Source organism: Hyaena hyaena, unplaced genomic scaffold (genome assembly GCF_003009895.1).
Source record: "Hyaena hyaena isolate Hyena2069 unplaced genomic scaffold, ASM300989v1 scaffold_452, whole genome shotgun sequence".
In the NCBI taxonomy this organism is placed as follows: domain Eukaryota; kingdom Metazoa; phylum Chordata; class Mammalia; order Carnivora; family Hyaenidae; genus Hyaena; species Hyaena hyaena.
The window spans coordinates 993842-1014218 of record NW_024081085.1 but is presented as its reverse complement, the minus strand read 5'-3'; positions in this window follow the sequence as shown (position 1 = coordinate 1014218).

The following is a 20377-nucleotide window of genomic DNA, read 5'->3' as shown; positions in this document are numbered from 1 at the left end:
TCATTGCCATGTAGTATTCCTTTATATAGATAAACCACACCTTCTTGATCGATTCGTCAGTTGATGGACACTTAGGCTGTTTCCATGATTTGGCTATTGTTGAGAGTGCTGCTATGAACATTGGGGTACGTGTGCCCCTATGCATCAGCACTCCTGTATCCCTTGGGTAAATTCCTAGCAGTGCTATTGCTGGGTCATAGGGGAGTTCTATTGTTAATTTTTTGAGGAACCTCCACACTGTTTTCCAGAGGGGCTGCACCAGTTTAGATTCCCACCAACAGTGTAGGAAGGTGCCCATTTCCCCACATCCTTGCCAGCATCTATAGTCTCCTGATTTGTTCATTTTAGCCACTCTGACTGGCGTGAGGTGGTATCTCAGTGTGGTTTTGATTTTATACTATTACGTTTTTAAAAACAGTATACTGAAAAAACTGCTTTTGAACTTTCATTCCAATCTTATCTTCAGTTGATAGAGTGATTTGTTTATATTAAAAGTCCTCTAACACGAAATAGCAGGATTTTCTCCAGCCATGTATCCTGTCAAGAGACCTAGTTATTACTTGCCATCTTTGTTTTAATAAGTGCTAGAATTAGCTATCTATAATTCTCCCTTTTCCGGGGAACCTGGATGGCTCGGTTGGTTAAGCATCCAACTCTCGATTTCAGCTCAGGTCACGATCTCATGGTTCATGGGATCAACCCCCATGATGGGCTCTGTGCTGACAGCATGGAGCCTGCTTGGGATTCTCTCTCTCCCTCTGTCTCTCTGCCCCTCCCCTGCTCATTCTCTCTCTCTCCCCTCCTCTCTTTCTCTTTCAAAATAAATAAATAAACGTTAAAAAATAATTCTCCCTTTTCCTTTAAAGGGACCGGATAGAACTAAATAGGGATATGGAATAACACAAAAGTAAACCAAAACACTTTTACTAGCTTTGTTAGTCCATAGCTAGAGTGAACAATAAAAGGGATTTTACATGAAGTTAAGTAATAATCAGAAGTTTCCAGTTTCTTCCAGACCTTATCATAAAGGCTTTGCCTGTTGTTTAACTAAATCCTCTGATATTCCAATATTTTCCATGCATGTCTGATTGGCCTCTGTGTTGGTGAATAACTAATGCACACCTGTTACTCCTTTCAGAGATGTTACCTGAATGAAGCTTGCTTTCACAGCATTTCAGGGAGCTGGGAGGGAAATCACTTTAGCGAGCAGCAGTTCCTGTGCTCTTGCCCCTCAGCTTCTTGTATGGAGAGATGTAGCTGTGAGCCCAACACCATCCCAGCTGAACACAGCAGATGGCTCCTGGCAGAAAAGAGGGAGCCATGTCTCTGCTCCAGAAGGTCTGAGGCGACTCTGCCTCCAGGTGCCGCCAGCGGGAGAGAATGCACCACCCACTGGCCCAGGGCCTTTTTGACCATCTCACTCACCCTCAGAGATTGGAAATCAACAGCAGTGTGGATCCTTAGGGGCTACTTGGCCTGATAATAAAGAAAAAAGAACAGCAGTTGATTCCTCCCTTCTTTGGGGGAGAGACAAGCCAGGAACCACAAATTTTTCTTTTTCCTCCCACTTTACAAGCCCATTACTTATCCGAGTTAACTCTGCAAATGCTTGGTTTGACTCCAGAAAAGGGGCTACATAGACAAGGTTCGCACACTCCTTACTAAAGGTACCGTGAATTTTATTTGATTACAATCAAATTTTTCTTTACTTTTACTCAGTCTCCGCTCTTTGCTGTTTATCTGAGATACATGTCTATTTATTACCTTTAAAAAATAGAGACACCGAGCCAGTATAAAGTAACCCAAAAGGTTTATTAAAAGTACATATAAAGAAAGATTATTCTTTTATAACTGAAGTTAAAAAATTGAAAAAAAAATCCATATACAGTATAAAGACAATTGGTTTTAAAATAAAGCAAAGGAAGTAAAAAATGTGCATGGAAAAAAAGAAGTTAATAAAACCTACCAAACTCTTTGGTAATTGTTGTTAGGGAGGGGCAGGTAGACTTTGGGGCAATTTTTTCCCCTTCCTGCTATGTTTCTCCATTTTTCACTTTTTCTTTAATGAGCATGTGTTTCCAAAGTTTCTGCCTCCCATTTACTCAGTAAGTAATGACACTCATGTGCCCTTTTGACTCTCTTGCAATTTTTTGGAATCACCCCCAGGTTCCTCCAAAGCCTGGTTTCTCACTGTTGCTGGATCATGTGGGAAGGCTATGATTTGGATGAGGGTCCAGTCCTGTGCTTCTGTAGTTAGGAATGAGGATGAGTGAGAGCATGAGTAACAGAGTCATTGGAAAATGAGAAAATGTACCCTGATAAGTTCTCTTGCTCACTTCTTTACAGGCCCCTCTACATTTTAGTTTGAATTAATATCGCCATGTTTTTCCCTGAGGGTCTCACCCTGCTGAGTTCAGCCCTGTGCTGTGTTTCCAAGTCCTTGAAACAGGCTACATTGTATCTTTAGTCCAAGAATATATACAGTTTTTTAACAGAATCCAGAGGCCTTTGGGGTCCAAATACATTTGCTTTATTGCCCATTTTCTGCCACTCCCATCGCCTTGCTTCTCTTACCAAAGGAAATATTTCTTCCATATATTTCTAAGAAAATATTCAGAAAGATATAGACAAGGGTCTAAGTAATTCACTGGTGAATTCATTGTGTTAGGTTTCTTATATTTTTGTATAAATTATGTTTCATACATTTTTACATATTGTATTATGTTTTATGCCCAGACATGAGCTGGATATAAAAATACAAGCAACAGCTCATGCTGTCAAAGGGTTTCCATGAGATCAAGGCCTAACCAGGCAACTTGATAGGAAAAGTAATTACAAAATCCTCTGGAAAGTGACATGTGGGTAAACATAGAAGCTTTAAGAATTCATGGGGGAGCCTAGGTCAACCGAAGTGAGGGTAGAGACAGAGAAGACTTCCCAGAAGAGGCGGAGACGAGAAGAAAAAATAAAGGAGTTAAGAAGAAGGGGTAAGAGAGCAGGCATTTCTGCAGACAGAATGGCATGTACAAAGACCAGAATAGAGAGTGACAGTGAATACTTCAGGGAGGCCTGGTCACTGAATGCTAGGAAAGAAGAGGAGAAGACACAGCCGGAGAGGCAGATGAGGACCCATTATGCTATGCTTAGTGAGGGCAGTGGCCAAAGCATTGTAGAACCTGTAAGCAGATGAAAGATATGATCAGATACTGTACCATTTTAAAGCTAGAAAGGATCTTAGAATCTGGTGTGCCATTTTTCAGTTAAGGACATTGAGGTCCAAAGAGATTGAGTGCCACAAAATCACACCACTTGTTAAGGGTTGAGTTGAGTCTATGGCAGTTCAGGATTCTTTCCATTCCATCACATTGTCTCTCTCAAAAGAGAGACAGCTGATGCGCGGTCCTGTGAATCAAGAGTTTTTGCACGAGATTTTACATTCCAGAATAAAGGTTACCTGCTCATGAGGCAGTAGCAAGGTTGGACTCCCTCAGTGGGAGGAGCAGTCTTCACTCTCAATGGGAGTTTTCCAAGCATTTCCAAAACCAGCACACTGTTCAAGATAGAAAGAAATAAGTTCTGGGAAAAGAATGGAAAAGTGCATTCTGCAGGACAGAGGTCCTATTATGGTATCTTCTGCTTCCTGGCCCCTGTCCCAACAGCCGCAACCCTCCCATTGTCCTCAGCTTTCTGTGTGCCCTGTTCTCTGCTGGTTTCCTTTTCATCCTTTCCTTTCCATTGCCCTCACTGTCTCCTATCCTATACCCTAAGTGGAGGACAGACATGGTCAGAGTTCATGGCTGAGAAGGTGGTTAGAATTATGGAGAAAAAACTAAAAGCCTCATAGGTCCCTTTTCTTTCTCAATTTGAGCTCTCAGCTCAAAATTAAACTTCTTCTAACCTATTTGCCAACCTGCCACTATGCAGTGGGAAGCCCGACAATACTGGGTAAAACCCATGACCAATGCGGCTGAATCCCCAGAGCTGAGCAGCTGATCTGTAGGATCCCAGAACCCTCCCACCAGAGATGAAAGGCCATATCCAAACACTAAGCAGACCAGAACTCCAGCTTCCTCTGACCCATCTAGGTGGGGTGAATGGAAGGAAATGAGGCACTTGGAGGTCAGCCATTCCCAGCCCAACAGGCTCTGACTGCTGGGCTTTGGCAAGCCATGCCAGAGAGAGGCGGACCCCCTGCCCCCCAGAGCCAGGCTGGGCCTCAGAGCCAAATGCAGGCTGGATGGGTGGAGGTAGAAAGGCAGCATCTGCCTTATCCCCCTGCCCTTTTAACTTGTTTGGTCACCAGCAAGAAGGCCATCAGGGGAGCAGGGCACTTTGAGAAGGGAGAACATGAAGCTCATTGGGAGGGAGTCACTCTGTCTGTGCATGATGTATCAGCCCGCGGAAGCCAATCTCACTTGCAGATAAAGCGCATTTGTTTTGTCCAGCTTGGAGCTGACATGGGGAGTTTTGCTGGCGGGATGGTTTCCGGCCTATTCATCCTTCTTCTGGTAAAACCACCTCTTAGGGGAAGGCGTCTAGGTTGTTTCCTTTCCTCTGGGGCTGCTAAGCACCTGCTGGTTTGGGGGCCTTCTGCTGACTCCAAATGGCCTTTGTCCCACTGGGACTTCTCCCCACAGCCACCTGAGCCACACAAGGCTTCTAGCAGCAGGCCTGTTGACAGGGAGAGAATGACTGATGAAACAAGAGAATCTCATCCCCTTCCAGGAAAAAGATGAAAGCAGCATGGGGCTCAGATCTCGCTGTGGCAATTTCTGCTCCAGCTGGAGGCACTGGTGGGCGCTGATAAAGGGTAGGAAAGGAATGTGCCCAGAGAGGGTGCCCAGGGAATCTCACAGGGTAGGAGAGACGCCACTCAGCTTTGCCACCAGTCTTGCAACTTTGCAAGTCTCAAAATCTATGGGAAAATTGGCTTCTAACCTTTTTATTTTCTGATTTAATGTGTAAAGCAAATGGAGGTGCTTCCTCCATTTGCATTTAATAAAATGGCCTGACTGTAACCATGTCACTCTTTTGTGCACCACGTTGTTCTAGTTCTGCTTTATATAAGTTCACACCTGAGGATTGTTTATTCCATCAAAGTGATTCTGTGAGTAATTGCTGGGTGCCTACCATATGCAGTCTCTGGGGACACAAAGATGGATGAACCCAGGTCCAATTCTTGAAGAGTCTGTATTCCAGAAGGAAAGAAGAACTTGTAAATGAATACACTGAACTACCACGGGAGCAGCTGTTGAGTCAAATTCTTTGGAGCTAAGAGTGAATCACAGACTGTTCAGAGAAGATAATTTTTGACATGGGGAGGAAGGATGAGTAGGCAGAGAACAGAGTCAGTGGCAGTTGGACTTGAAAGGTAATGTGTGTTCAAAGTTGTGAGATGAGGGGAGCCTGGGTGGCTCAGTTGGTTAAGCGTCCAAATTTGGCTCAGGTCATGATCACACGGTTTGTGGGTTTGTGGGTTCAAGCCCCGCATCGGGTTCTGTGCTGACAGCTCAGATCCTGGAGCCTGCTTCAGATTCTGTCTCTCTCTCTCTTCCTCTCTCTCTCTCTCTCTGCCCCTTCCCCACCCATGCTCTGTCTCTGTCTCAAAAAAAATTTTTTTAATTAAAAAAAAAAGAGTTGTGAGATGTTTTTTTGGACAGAAGCGAAGATTTCTTATGGAGGAATGGCTTTAGAGAGGGAAATTTGGACTCTCCCTCCTCCCCACCCCCATAAAGAGTGTCGTCTGCTGTAGTATTAGCATTTGTACTTCATCTTATTGGCCCAGGCTTCCCAAAGTTTTTGAGTAAGAATTTTTTTTTTTTACACTAAAAAGTTAACAAACTAGGAGAAAATTGAGAACCCATGGATGTTTAAGCAAAATGAGCTGGTGGACTGATGAAATGGAATACTTAGATTTCTTGTTGAGCTTATCTAAGTACCTTGATTAGCACCAGGAATTTAGTGAGAGCTTAATAAATATTTGACAAAGATGATCAAAGTAGCTCCCTCCCACAAAGCTCAAAGTCAGAAGGAAAAGAAGAAGTATCCATTCCCCATGGCTGCTGTAAGAAATGACCACAAACTGGGTGGTTTAAAACATAATAAATGTGTTCTCTCGCAGTTCTGAAGGCCAGAAGTCTAAAATGAAGGTGCTGGTACAGGATTGGCTCCTTCTAGAGGCTCTCAGGGAAAATCCATTTCATGCCTCTCCTAGCTTCTGGTGGGTGTCAGACCCTTGGCATTCTTTAGCTTGAAGATGCATCACTACAGTCTCTGCTTTTGTCTTCATGTGGCTTCTCCTTATTGTCTGTGTATCCACTTCTTCTCTTTCTTATAAGGACACCTATCATGAGATTCAGGACCTGTTCAGTAATCCAGGATGATATCATCTTGATATCCTTAAGTAGCAAAAACACCTTTTCCAAATAAGGTCACATTAACAAATTCTAGGGGTTAGAATGAACCTATCTTTGGGAGTATCACCGGTCAGCCCACTTCAGGGGAGTTTGGGGAAGTGTGGTCCAGGTACTTGTGGGCAATACTTCAAGTGGTCGACTTGTTTGCCATAGTTCCTTTGCCCACAACCCAACTAATTCCCCAAGACAAGGACAGACACCTAGAATAACCTGATGAAAAAGAACGCTTCTATAACCATGCGGTCCATACAGGACCAGGGGGCTTAAGCACAAATGATTCAAACTTTTACCCACTAGATAGAAGCTTCATAAGAGAAGAAATCGTGTCTCAGGTTCAGTACTGTGTTCCCCTTGTGCCTGATACTTATTAGGCACTTATCATTTTTTTAATAAATAAATGATTCAATATAGAAAGAAATCTCAACATTACCTTTGCTAGTCTGAACCTTTCGGGTCATTTTTGAGTCCATATAAAAGCTAATTCTTTCTTTAGGAAGCAACCATAGAGGCTTTAGGTGATAGAATACAATACAGGCAAGCCCTGCAAGTTTGCAGGAAGACAAATTCTCAGAAATTCTAGTTCATAGCAGTCTTCAGGACCGGTTGGAAAGTAACAGAGATTTTTAGCACACACACTATTACCCTAGAGTAAACCCAATCTACTTATCACCAGTGCCAGTTTAAGGGATTCCATAAATGATAAAATATTTCCTTGCATCTCTGGCCAGAACTAAAAGTTGACAGAATTTTCTAGAAACTTCTGGAGGGTTTCTAAGCTGAAAGACAACCGTGATGGTAGAAAAATTTGCTTCCTGCCTAGTCCATTGGCTACTAGCTACATGTGGTTATTGAGCACTTGAAATATGACCTCTTGAATTGATAGGTAATGTAAATAGAAAATACACACCATATTTTAAAGGCTTGAAATAAAAAGAGAATGCAATGTGTCTCACTAATAAATTTTCACGTTAACTGAATGTTGAAATATTTTTGATATGTTGAGTTAAATAAAATATATTATTAAAAATAATGTCACCTACTTCTTTTTACTTTTTTTAGTATGGCTATTAGAAAATCTTAAGTGCCATATTTGGCATCCACTTGTAGTTTGCATTATATCTCCACTGGAGAGTTCCAGTCTAGAGCTTTATGGATTCTGAGGCTGAACTGAGGCTCTGTGGAAAATTGACAATTCAAACAGAAGCACAGTTCCCTTTATCCACTCCAGCACTGCCCTAGGTGAGGAGCTTGTCTCCTCCCTTGCAATCAATGCAGATCAATGCAGAAACCTCCCAGCTACTCCCCTTTTTCTTCTCTCTCACTTCCAGTCCTTGCCCTCAGAACTGCCACAGACATCTTTTTAAAGCATAATTTTGACCACTGTTTTTAAAGTGAAGAAATTCTTAAATTGATCTGGTGTATCAGTGTCCACCACTAGTCACCCCAATGCATTTCATCTTGAACTACTCATTTTTTTCTGAATGTAATAATAATAGCCAACACATTGAGAGTTTACTCTGTGGTGGTAATGCATTTAATCATCATAAACAACTTTTAGGGGATAGATGCTATTATTATCTTCATTTTACAGAAAAAAAGGCAATTGAGGTTCTAAGAGGGTAAGTAATAGTCGTGGTGTTATATCTAATTAGTGGCAGAACTGGAATTTAAACCAAGTAATCTATCCCAGAGTCTGTGTTCTTAACCACTCTACTATTGTCTTACAGTTTTGCCTATCCTGTGCCCTCTGCTCTTTATCATCTTGTCAGTCCAGCAAACAAGTATGCATACTTTAATACCCAGATCAACTATCACATCCACTATGAAACCTTCATCACTCCCAAAAGGAATTAGATACCTCCTCCTCCCACCAAGCATGTCCCATTCCTTTATTACTATTCTCAAGTTGGATTCTACTGCCCTTCTGAGATCTAGAAGAGTGGCTTATACCCCCAGATTTTCAGGCAATGGGAATTCAAATTTCTCCAATATTTCTGTATTCCCTGGGAATACTTCTATGCTCACAATCAACTCAACCTCTGGGTTCTAGCTACTGCATATGTTGTCTTTGTCCTGACAGCTTGACCCAAAAAGAAACCCAGTGTCTCCATTTAAAGAAATGCCCCTCCCTTATAGCATTTGTCCTTATAGCAACTTACTAAATATATGGGCATAATGGTGAGGGATTCCATAGCATCATTCTGAAAAACAAATGACTATTTTGTGATATTTATTCCTGTCCTTAAAATTCATTTTAGATACCAAAGGGGTACTTATGGTCCTTTAACTCTATGCAGCCTTTTGCTATCTTGGTGTCCTCCTCCCCATTAGCATACTCAGTCTTCTATTCTCTCATCTCGGTCTCTGCCCTCCTTCCTTTTTAGAGGTATTCACATTTTCTCATGCAGAAGAGCTTTTGTTTGTTTGTTTTTTGCTTAGGATATCTTCTACTTAAAAAAACTTAAAGTAATTTGTCAAACACAGTTCACTCCCTGAGAGAAGTTTGGATAACAGCTCTTAAAATAATAAAAATTTCACTGCACTAGAGAATTCTTTCCTTGCACATCTGCCTCTTATGCCCTGTTTGTATGTCTCCAGAGCCAAACAAAATAGATGTCCAGTAAATATTTGTTGTCAAATGAATTAATGCTTTATTAATTAGAGCTATCCTCCTAGACAACCAAGTGTCCTCTTAATAAACTTAAACCTCACATTTTATGATCATTGGCTTTACAGACAGAGTTCCCACTCAGTAGAAAATTCTTCTTCAGGACCAAGAGAGATTTAGTCACATGTGGTTCTTACACTCTTCAAGAGTTCTCTTCCCCAGGTGGGGATGACTATCGCATTGCTCAGGAAGTAAGCTCTCACCTCATGGTCCTCTTTGCCTCAAACTGAAAGACCACCATAGTTCCTATGGTCAGCAAATGTTAATGAAAACCGCTTTGCATGGATTGATCTTAATAGCCAAACCATTTGCTTCTGTTGAAAATGTTCAAACAGGTTTCATCAAAGATATATTTGTCATGGAATGTTTATAAATACAAAAACTATAAAGAAAGATATATCAAAACTTCATCTAACCACCATCTGGATTTTTAAAATGTTATTATTTTTGTTATACTTGATGCAGATCTTTTTCCAAAGGAGATAAAGCATTAGATATACAGTTGAACCTTTAGCTTTACCCATTTATAACCACAATTATAAAGATAATTATTTGTCTGTCTTGTCCATGTTTTCTACCTTTATGACAATATAGTTATGTGTGTCATATTAGTGGTATAATATTAAATGTTAGTAATTTTATCATTCAAGTTTATGATTTCAAGCTGTATGTGTGTTATACATATAGTCTTAATTCATTCTTTTCAACTGCTGTATAATATATATTTGACTATAGGAAATAAGTTTTATATATTCATTCTCTTAGCATTTGACATTTTGTTTGATTACATAATTTTGCTACTACAAACAATATTGTATATATTTGTATATCTCTGTGCCCATGTACAAAGTTTGTCCAAATCATGTTCACAATTTCTTCACTAACTGAATTATCAGTTTTTTTCTTAGTGCATCATAAAGGTTGTCTAGTTTGCAGGATTGGTTTCAACTTTGTTTACTGTTTCTTTCATTCTACAGATCTTTTATGTGTAGTTAGTGCATAATTTTTTAATGTGTTAGAAACTTTCTTTTATGGCTTGTACCTATTGTGTCACGTTTAAGAAATCCTCCCTTATCTTCAACATCAGAAAGATGTTTTCATTTAAAAGTTATAAATTTCTCACATTTAGCAAATGTCGAATTTATTTTTGTGTATGTTCTGTGGTTAAGATGTAATTTTTTTCTCATATGGAAATCAAATTGTCTAATACCATTTACGACATAATATGACTTCATCCCAATGTTTTTTTTTTTTACAAATAGTTTATTGTCAAATTAGCTTCCACATAACACCCAGTGCTCCTCCCCACAAGTGTCCTTCTCCATGCCCATCCCTTCCTCCCCCCCACATCCATCAGTCCTCAGTTTTTGTCAGCATTCAAGAGTCTCTCATGGTTTGCCTCTCTCCCTTTCCCCCACCATTTCCCCCCTTCTTCTCCCCCTCGTTCCTCAGTTAAGTTCCTCCTAATCCTCCTATACGTGCAAACATATGATATTTGTCCTTCTCTGCCTGACTTATTTCGCTCAGCATAATACCCTCAAGGTCCATCCATGTTGCTACACATGGCTAGATTTCATTGTTTCACATTGCCATGTAGTATTCCATGGTATAGATAAACCACATCTTCTTGATCCATTTGCCCGTGGATGGACACTTAGGCTCTTTCCATGTTTTAGCTATTGTGGAGAGTGCTGCTATGAACATCGGGGTACATGTGCTCCTATGCATCAGCATTTCTGTATCCCTTGGGTATATTCCTAGCAGTGCCCTTCCTGGGTCATAGGGGAGTTCTATTGTTAGTTTCCTGAGGAACCTCCACACTGTTTTCCAAAGGGGCTGTACCAGTTTACATTCCCACCAATAGTGTAGGAGGGTACCCGTTTCTCCACATCCTCGCCAGCATCTAGAGTTCTCTGATTTGCTCATTTTAGCCACTCTGACTGGCGTGAGGTGGTATCTCAGTGTGGTTTTGATTTGTATTTCCCTGATGAGGAGGGATGCTGAGCATCGTTTCATGTGTCTGTTGGCCATCTGGATGTCCTCTTTGGAGAAGTGTCTGTTCATGTCTTCTGCCCATTTCTTCACTGGGTTGTTTGTTTTTCGGGCGTGTAGTTTGGTGAGTTCCTTATAGATTCTGGATATTAACCCTTTATCTGATATGTCATTTGCAACTATCTTTTCCCATTCCGTTGGTTGCCTATTAATTTTCTGGGTTGTTTCCTTGGCTGTGCAGAAGCTTTTAATCTTGATGAGGTCCCAACAGTTTATTTTTGCTCTTGATTCCCTTGCTTTTGGGGATGTGTCAAGTAAGAAGTTGCTGCGGTGGAGGTCAAGGAGGTTGTTTCCTGCTTTCTCCTCTAGGGTGTTGATAGTTTCCTGTCTCACGTTCAGGTCCTTTATCCATTTTGAGTTGATTTTTGTGCATGGTGTGAGAAAATGATCTAGTTTCATTCTTCTGCATGTTGCTGTCCAGTTCTCCCAACACCATGTGTTAAAGAGGCTGTCTTTTTTCCATGGGATATTCTTTCCTGCTTTGTCAAAGATCAGTTGGCTGTATACTTTTGGGTCCACTTCTGAGTTCTCAATTCTGTTCCATTGGTCTATGTGTCTGTTTTTGTGCCAATACCATACTATCTTGATGATGACAGCTTTGTAGTAGAAGCTAAAGTCTGGGATGGTGATACCTCCCGTTTTGGTTTTATTTTTCAGTATTACTTTGGCTATTCGGACTTCATCCCAATGCTTTTAAAGGTATGTCTGTCATATATGAAATCCTCAGAATATGGCTCTTTCTAGTTCCTTAGTTTAATCTATTGCTATTGTAGTGAATCTTCCTCTTCTTAGATTTTTACTTTAATTCTTTTAATAGACTTTGGTTTTTAGAAAGTTTTAGATTTACAGAGAAGTTGAATAGATGGTACAGAGAGTTACCATATTACCCCCCAACACACCCACATAGCCTCCCCTATTATTAACAATTTGCATTAGTATGGCATATTTGTTACAATTAGTGAACCAATATTGATATATTATTATTAAGTAAAGTCCATCATTTATTCAGATTTTCTTAGTTTTTACCTAATGTTCTTTCTGTTCCAAGATCTCATCCAGGATACAAAATCACATTTAGTCACTATCTCTGTAGGCCCCTCTTGGCTGTGATAGTTTCTTTTTTTTCTTTTTTTCTTTTTTTTAATGTTTACTTATTTTTGAGAGAGAGAGAGACAGAGTGATAGTGGGGTAGGGGCAGAGAGAGAGGGAGACACAGAATCCCAAACAGGCTCCAGGCTCTTAGCTGTCAGCACAGAACCTGATGCAGAGCTCGAGCTCACAAACTGTGAGATCATGAGCTGAGGTGAAGTCGGATGTTTAACTGACTGAGCCACCCAGGCGCCCCAGCTATGACAGTTTCTAAGACTGCCCTTGCTTTTTTTTTTTTTTTTTTGCTGTTTTTAAATAATGGTTTGATTTTATTTTTAATTATTTTTTGTAGTTCCCTCAGGCAGCAGTGAATGTTTTGTTTTTACCTTTTTTACCTGAAATGTAATTAACATACAATATTAACAATACTTTCAGGTATACAGTATATTAATAACATATGGTAATAGACTTTCATTGTTTTAGATGACCTTGACACTTTTGAGGAATATGGACTGGTCAGGCATATTGTAAGTTATGCCTCTGTTGAAATTTTTTTGATGTTTTCGTCATGATTAGACTGGCCTGGACCTTTACTTTTCTTAAAGACTTTAGGATCAATTGCTCAACTTCATGAAAAATCCCATTGATATTTTAAAAGTTGGAATTGCAATGAGCTTGTACATTTCTTTATGAAAAGTAAACCTTCTTATCTATGTATATAGTATATTACCCTTTTGTATGTTTTAATTCATGTCCTTCAATAAATTGTTATCATTTTCTTCATAAAAATCTTACATATTTTTATTAGCCTTATTTCAAACTACAGTTTCTGCAGCTGTGAATATGATCTTTTTTGTCATTACATTTTCTAATTGGCTGCTGCTAGTATATACAAACTATTAATTTTTGTATGTCGATCCAACGTCCACTGACTTAGCTGAAGTCGTATTTCATCTGATAGTTTTTCTATAGGTTGTCTTAGGTCTAAGTATAAATAATACTATGAGTAAAATAAGTAACTGTGATGGTTCATTTTATGTGTCAGCTTGACTGGGTCTCAGAGTGCTCAGACATTTGACCAAACATTATTCTGGGTGTGTCTAGATGAGATTAGCATTAATTGGTAGACTGAGTGAAGCAGGTGGCTCTCTCTGATATGGATGGACCTTAGTCAACCAGTTGAAAGGCTGAATAGAACAAAAAGACTGAATTAGAGGGAACTCCTCCTGCCCTACTGAGCTGGGACATTGGTCTTCTCCTGCCTTTGGACTAAAACCTCAGCACTTCTTGATTCAGAAGCATATAGGAACAAATAGAACAAAATGATGTTGTAAATGTTTTAATGCATTTTGAAATAATATGTGTATCCTAGTTTTCTATAGGTGTCTATTAGAATGGACATAATTTTTTCAAATCTTCCTCACTAAATTTCTATTTGTTTACTGTTTTTGAGAGAAATATATTAAAATCTCCCTCTATAATTTTGGATCGGTCAATTTCTCCTTATGCGCGTGCACACACACACACACACACACACACACCCTGTTGGTCCCGTTTCTCTGGAGAGCCTTATATAATACAGTATGTTTCTTAAAATAGCACAAAGTAGAGTTTTGTGTGTTGATCTAAAATGATCATCTTTGTCTAGTAACTTGGAAAGTCCATAAATATGCCTTACTTAACATCTAACATGTCCTGTAGGGTGGTCTGATTGGATGGGGGTCACCAAATGTGGGGCATCCCCATCAAGTGGGGGCCAGTGGTGTGGGCGGTGGAAGAATTCGCCCAAGACAGAACAAAAAAGAGAAGGTTATTGAAGACACTGCCAAGGGAGCAACAGGCAGGACAGTAGAGCAGAGACTGTCTGCCACGAGGCGGTGGTGAGGGACCACAGTTAGAGGGCAGAGTGAGGGAGTATGGGGATGTATGGAATTTTCCCTTTTTTGGAATCTTAGGAACTGTGCCTGGTTGTAACTGGTCAGTTAGGGCCAATGGCTCTTTCAAGGTGGGTTGCTTAATGAGCCTGCTTGCATTCAGCTCAGTGGTCACTGTGGGCCCTTTGGCCTTGCTCTACATATTTGGTCATCCGTGATCTATTATGCTTTCTCTCTTATTTATTCCTGCTCTTTCCTTTCTGTGCTGTATTTTATTTTAAAAACTATGTAGTCTTATTTAATTGTTTTGCTCTTTAATATATTAGAAAGAACACATGCAATTAATTACTTTCATAGTTATTTTTCTAATTTAAAATATAATATTTTAGCTTAAATTTTTCTGTGGATCAGTGTTTAAGGCTCAAGATTCAAACAGAGCCTTGCCAAATGCTTCAGAAAACGCTCCTTGTGTTCCATCCCAGTTAAGGTTGGTAGCTTCCCCTCCAAAATAATAACTCCATCCAGACTTTTCTTGTAATCTCTTCTTTGTATACCTTTAGGATTTTATCACCCAGGGCACCTGGCTGGCTCAGTCAGTTGGGCATCCAACTCTTGATTTCAGCTCAGGTCATGATCCTAGAGTTGTGGGTTTGAGCTCCACATTGGGCTCCATGCTAGGCATGGAGTCTGCTTAAGAGTCTCTCTCTCCCCCTCTGTCCCTCTCCCCCACTTGTGAATACTCTTTCTCTCTTAAAAAAAAAAAAAAAAAGATAATAGGATTTTGTCACCCTTGTAAGCATCCTTTGGTCTAACCCATAATTTGTCTCTTAATTCTTTTTTAACTTCATTTTCCCCTCCATTCTTTTATTTTCCTTATAACTTACGTGTTGAAAATCAAATTTTAACCCATAGAGTTTCCTATAAAGCTCTCTTTGCTGAACACATACTCATGGTTCAATTCAACATGTTTTTGGTCCTTTCTATTTTCTGCATATGAGCAATTGGATCTGGAGACAAACCCAACCCCACTATTAGACAATAGGAGGTATATAATGTCTTTCTCTCTTCTTATGATGTTAGTAACCATTGCTGGTCAGCATTGTAGGTTGAAAAATGACAACATTAAGTTCTATTATTTTGTTTTCATTTATTAGCTGGAAATAATTTTATAAGGAGATATTTTCCCTTATCTACCATTTGGTTACTGTGTGGTAGAATTCATAGAGAAAAAGGATAAACTCTTGATTTTTTTCTTTTATTCACCCAGTTTTCAAATTAATGAATTGGTTCCCTGTCATTCTCAGAAGGTGACCAATTTGTCAGAAAAATTCCATGTATTTAAAAATATTAGATGGATTTTAATCTTTTACAATTTTCATCCTTAATAAAACTTAATTTTTGAATGTTAATTATATCTCAGTAAAGTGGTTAACAAAAACTCAAAATGTTCTACCTTTCTCTAGTAGTATTCTCTTCAAGTTGGCTATGATGGCTTTTGGGTTTTTTTCTTGTTTTTTGTTTGGTTTGTTTTGTTTTGTTTACATTCTAATCATCTTTGACAACTTTCTCACTATCTGGTATAATATATAAAATAATTATATAATTAATTACATACATTGAAGCACTTTGTAAGATCATACTGATACTTCCAATTCAAATTCAGAACTACAAGGTTTTGGCTTAGCATCTTCTGTAATAGATCAGTATCTCCTTTACTCCACTCTGAGAATCAGTTCTCAAAGACACAATAATGATAGATATCTCATAATTTCTCATTTGCTTTATCCACTCTTCACATACAATACTTAAAATAACAGTTTAATATTACCACCACCTATTATAGTTACTGAAAACAGTTAAAATTTTTATTTGTGTGTGTTCTCCTCCTTCTCCCCCACACTTTTTTAACACTTACTTATTTTTTAGAGAAAGCAAGTGAGAGGAAGAGGCAGAGGGAAAGGGGGACAGAAGATCCAAAGTGGGCTCTGTGCTGACAGCAGAGAGCCTGATGCAGGGCTCGAACCCATGAACCATAAGATCATGACCTGAGCCAAAGTCAGATCCTCAACCGACTGAGTCACCCAGGCTCTACCCCACTCCCACATTTTTATGATTGGATATATCTATATTTTCAAATCATTTAGCTGTTGCCTATTTTAACCTCTTCTTTTAAGCCTCATTTAGTCTTATTTCTGCAAATAACTATATGTTTAATATTTACCACAAGTCTTTAGATCAGTGCCTCACTAGTCATTTTGCTTGCCTGAAGCTTATTTTCCAGTAGATTCCGTAGCAAAATCTCATGGGAACATATTTCCTGAGTTCTTGAGTGTTGATGACTGTTTCTGTGTTCTTTATATTTGAAAGCCAGTTTTGTTGAACATAAAATTCTTGGCTCGTATTTTCTTTCCTTGACTATCTTAAATATGTTACTATAGTTTTCTGTGGCATAAGCATTAATATCAAAAACCCCAATGACAATCTAGTTTTATTTCCCTTGTAAGTTCTTGCTATTTTTGCCCAGAAGCTGAACGGATTTTCCCTGTTTCTGTAACATCCAATAATTTTACTAGAATATGTGTTGGTGTTGGTCCTTCTTCTTAGGTGTACAATGTCCTTTTTCAAAGTGTTATTTAAAACCTTATTTTATTTCAGCAAAGTATCTTTGAATTACAGCTTGCCTTATTTTCTTGTTCTTTCACTTCCCTTCATCACAGACTCCTATTATCAGTATTTTGGATCTTCTTCAATATTTGCCATTTTCTCTCAACACTTCTTTTGTCTCTTTTCTTTCTCTTGACTGTAATGTTTTCTTTTGAATTCATGTTCTATCTCATTTCAGATATTTGTTGTGTTTATCCACTCTTGTTTTCCTTCTAGTTCAGTCATTTCTAAAATGGTGTTTTTCTTCCATTTTTAATTCTTTACTAAGTCTGTCATCACATTTCTTAGGTTTTCTAATTCTTATTTATGTTATTCTTTCATGTCTGGTATCTTTCCTTCATCTTTTTAGTTTGTTTTTAAATAATTCATTATAGTTTTATCTGTTTTGTGAACATGTCTTTCTGGCATGCTTTCCCTGTCTGTGGGGATGTTATTCTACTTTTTAATCTCTTTTTTTTCTATAATAACTTTGTATGAGGTTTGGCCTTCCTACTTTTGTGTTGCTTATTTTTATGTGAATTTAGTTTTCCTGAACTTTTTAGAGGGAGACTTGGTTCAGAGAGAAATTCTAACTGCACAGAATAAATTCCTGTTTCTGTATAGGTTTTAAAAATACAGGAGCTTGTTTTCTGAACACTCCTGAGCTCTGTTGCCTCTATACTTCTCCTCCAGAGAGTGCCTCCTTGGTATGCAGTGCCTCCTTATGGTATGGAGCCCTATCCTACAGGGGAGTTCTGCTGGGTCTGTTCTGAGGTTTCATGGAGTACAATGCTTCAGCTATATTATGCTTATAGTAAGCCCTTTAATGCTCACATAGAGACAAAAGCCTCCCCAATTTTATCTACTTTCTCAAACCAACTGAGTTTGCTTCCCAGGAAATAACTTGAGCTATGCATTCTCCCGCCCACAGTCCTTCTGCTTTCTCTAGCACAGCCATGGATAACACACAATCTTGTGGCTATGGTGGTTTTGCCACTCCCTTATATTTGATTTTTGAAGATGCCTTGTCAGCTGGTTTGGCTATCAGTGATATCCCTGAATGTTATTTTGTAATCTGTATGCTCCATCTCCTTTTATGTGAGGATTTAAGAAGACCCAAAAGCTATACAGCCATGACCAAAGTCATCATCCCTAATATCCCTGTTCTTGAGATTTTACTCACTGATGCTCACTTGATTAGTTTTAGTGTGTCTTCTATTAGTGTTCTAGAATGTTTATGTGAGGAAGATACATAAATTATGTATTTTCCAAGCTCTTCTTATCTTGTAATTTTGTTCACATAAAACTTTGCTGAATACAGAATTCTTGAATCTCAACCATTTCCTTTTAAGACTTGTTATCTAGTTTTTTTGTATTGTAAAAGAAATGAAATACCAGGTTTCTTTCTTTTTTTCTCTTATTTTTACATCAGTTTTTGTGATGTTGTTGTTGTTAATGGTGTTTATTGTTGTTGCTGTTTATTAGATGGTTACATGTTTGTATAGTTTAATTTTTTTTCTAAATACACTTAATTCAGCTTTGCTAATACTGAAACCTGCAGCAGTGATCTTCAAACTGAAGTTCACATATCCCTGGTTGTATAGAAAGACTTTCCAATGTACTTATGGGAGATGAATAGCTTTAAAGAAATCAATTCCCATATGTTCAGCTTCTATGTGTAATTTTTCTTATAACTGATCTACATAGGAAAAGACATACCATCAAGACACCATGAGGTTCTTCTTTCCTTTCACAATTGTCTTTTTCTCACATTAGAAGAGAAACTTATAGCTCTCACTCATCCAAATCTTAGGTACTGTTGCAGTTTAAAACAAAAAAACAAAAAACAGCTGTAAGTTCTTTGACACTCCTTCCATAGAGATGTGGAGTCTATGTGTCCTCTAGATCTGAGCTAGGTTATGGCTGTTTTGACCAATACAATATAGCAGAAGAGGTGTTATATGATTTCCAAGACCAGGTTATACAAGACACTGTAGGTTCTGTTTTATTTGCTGGAATACTGAGCCTGGCAGCATTAGTCCTATAAGAAGTCTTACTGCTCGTTTTAAGTTTATTTATTTTGAGAGAGAAAGTGTGTGTGTGCACAAGTGGGGGAGGGGCAGAGAGAGAAGAGAGAGAGAATACCAAGCAAGGCTTGAACCCATGAACCATGAGATCATGATTTGAGCCAAAATCAAAAGTCAGATGCTGAACTAACTGAACCATCCAGGTGCCCCAGAAGTCTTACATGCAGAGGCTATGTGTGGGCCCTCTCATGGACAGTTCTGGCTGAGCTTAGTCTTAGGTCAGCCAGTCCAGGCACTAGCCTATAAGTGAAGGAACTTACAGACAACTCCAGCCCAAGTCTTCAGAGTCACCCCAGCTGAGCCCAGACATCATGGAGAATAATATCTTACAAGTTCCTGACCCACAGAAATCTGTAAACATAACAAAATGGTTGCTTTATGTCCCTGAGTTTTGGAGTGGTGGTTAAGTAGCAATAGTAACTGAAACAGGTGCATTGGCCTAGGGTTTAAAAGCCTCTGGAATGACAAAGGGACAATTTGACATGTTGCTGTAGATGTTGACAAAGAGAAAGACTCCAGTGACTGGATAGCACATATTGTTGCATGTCACATGGTTTCTAAATCTTTGTTTTCAACAAAATTTATAAAAACTTCATAGATTTATCAGCTAATAGATAATTTAAATAATTTTATATTTGATAGCTATGTGATTTTTTGGTGTACAAATCAGAAGAAATTCAAAGAAGACGTGGCATTTCTATAGCAAAATTCTTTGCATTTTTATTTATGTGAATAAGAGTTCTCATTTTTATCTATAAAAAATTTTTTAAAGGAAATTATTAATGATCATATGAACTTATTGACCAAAAGATAAATAGCCCTAATGATCTCATTAATAACTGCATTCCCAATAAAACCATGTATTTTGGGGGGCACCTGGGTGGCTCAGTCAGTTAATCCACTGACTACGGCTCAGGTCATGATCTCACATTTTGTGGATTCAAGCCCTGCATCCAACTCTGTCCTGACAGCTCAGAACCTGGAGCCTGCTTTGGATTCTGTGTCTCCCTCTCTCTCTGCTCCTCCCCAACTTGTGCTCTGTCACTGTCTCTCTCTCTCTCTCAAAAAAAAATAAATAAACACTAAAAATTTTTTAACCATGTATTTATTATTAATAATAATAAATAATAATAATTAATAATTTACAATATTCTAATTTATAATATTTTTATTAGTTAGATATGAAAAAATTAATGATAGCTCAAAATGTGTAACTTTTAGAGCCCAGGGTTACTGAAATTTTTTAAAGTTTAAATGTGTATTCATATTTCTGGTGTTGAATTGAAATATGATCAATTAAAAAATTCTTAGATTACATTATATTAATATAAATCCTATAGAGAAGGGAAAAGTGAACTAAAAATGTGAGGAACTATTTTAAATTTCCCACTATTAAAGATGAGTTTGTTCAAATACTCATTGCAGAAATGGTCATTATAAAAGTGGTTAAGTCATGTAGATTCTGTTGGCTACAAAATAAATTTTTTTGTTTTAAAATACTAATGTTCGTAATATATTAAACTGTAGATCCTTTGCAACTACTTAAAC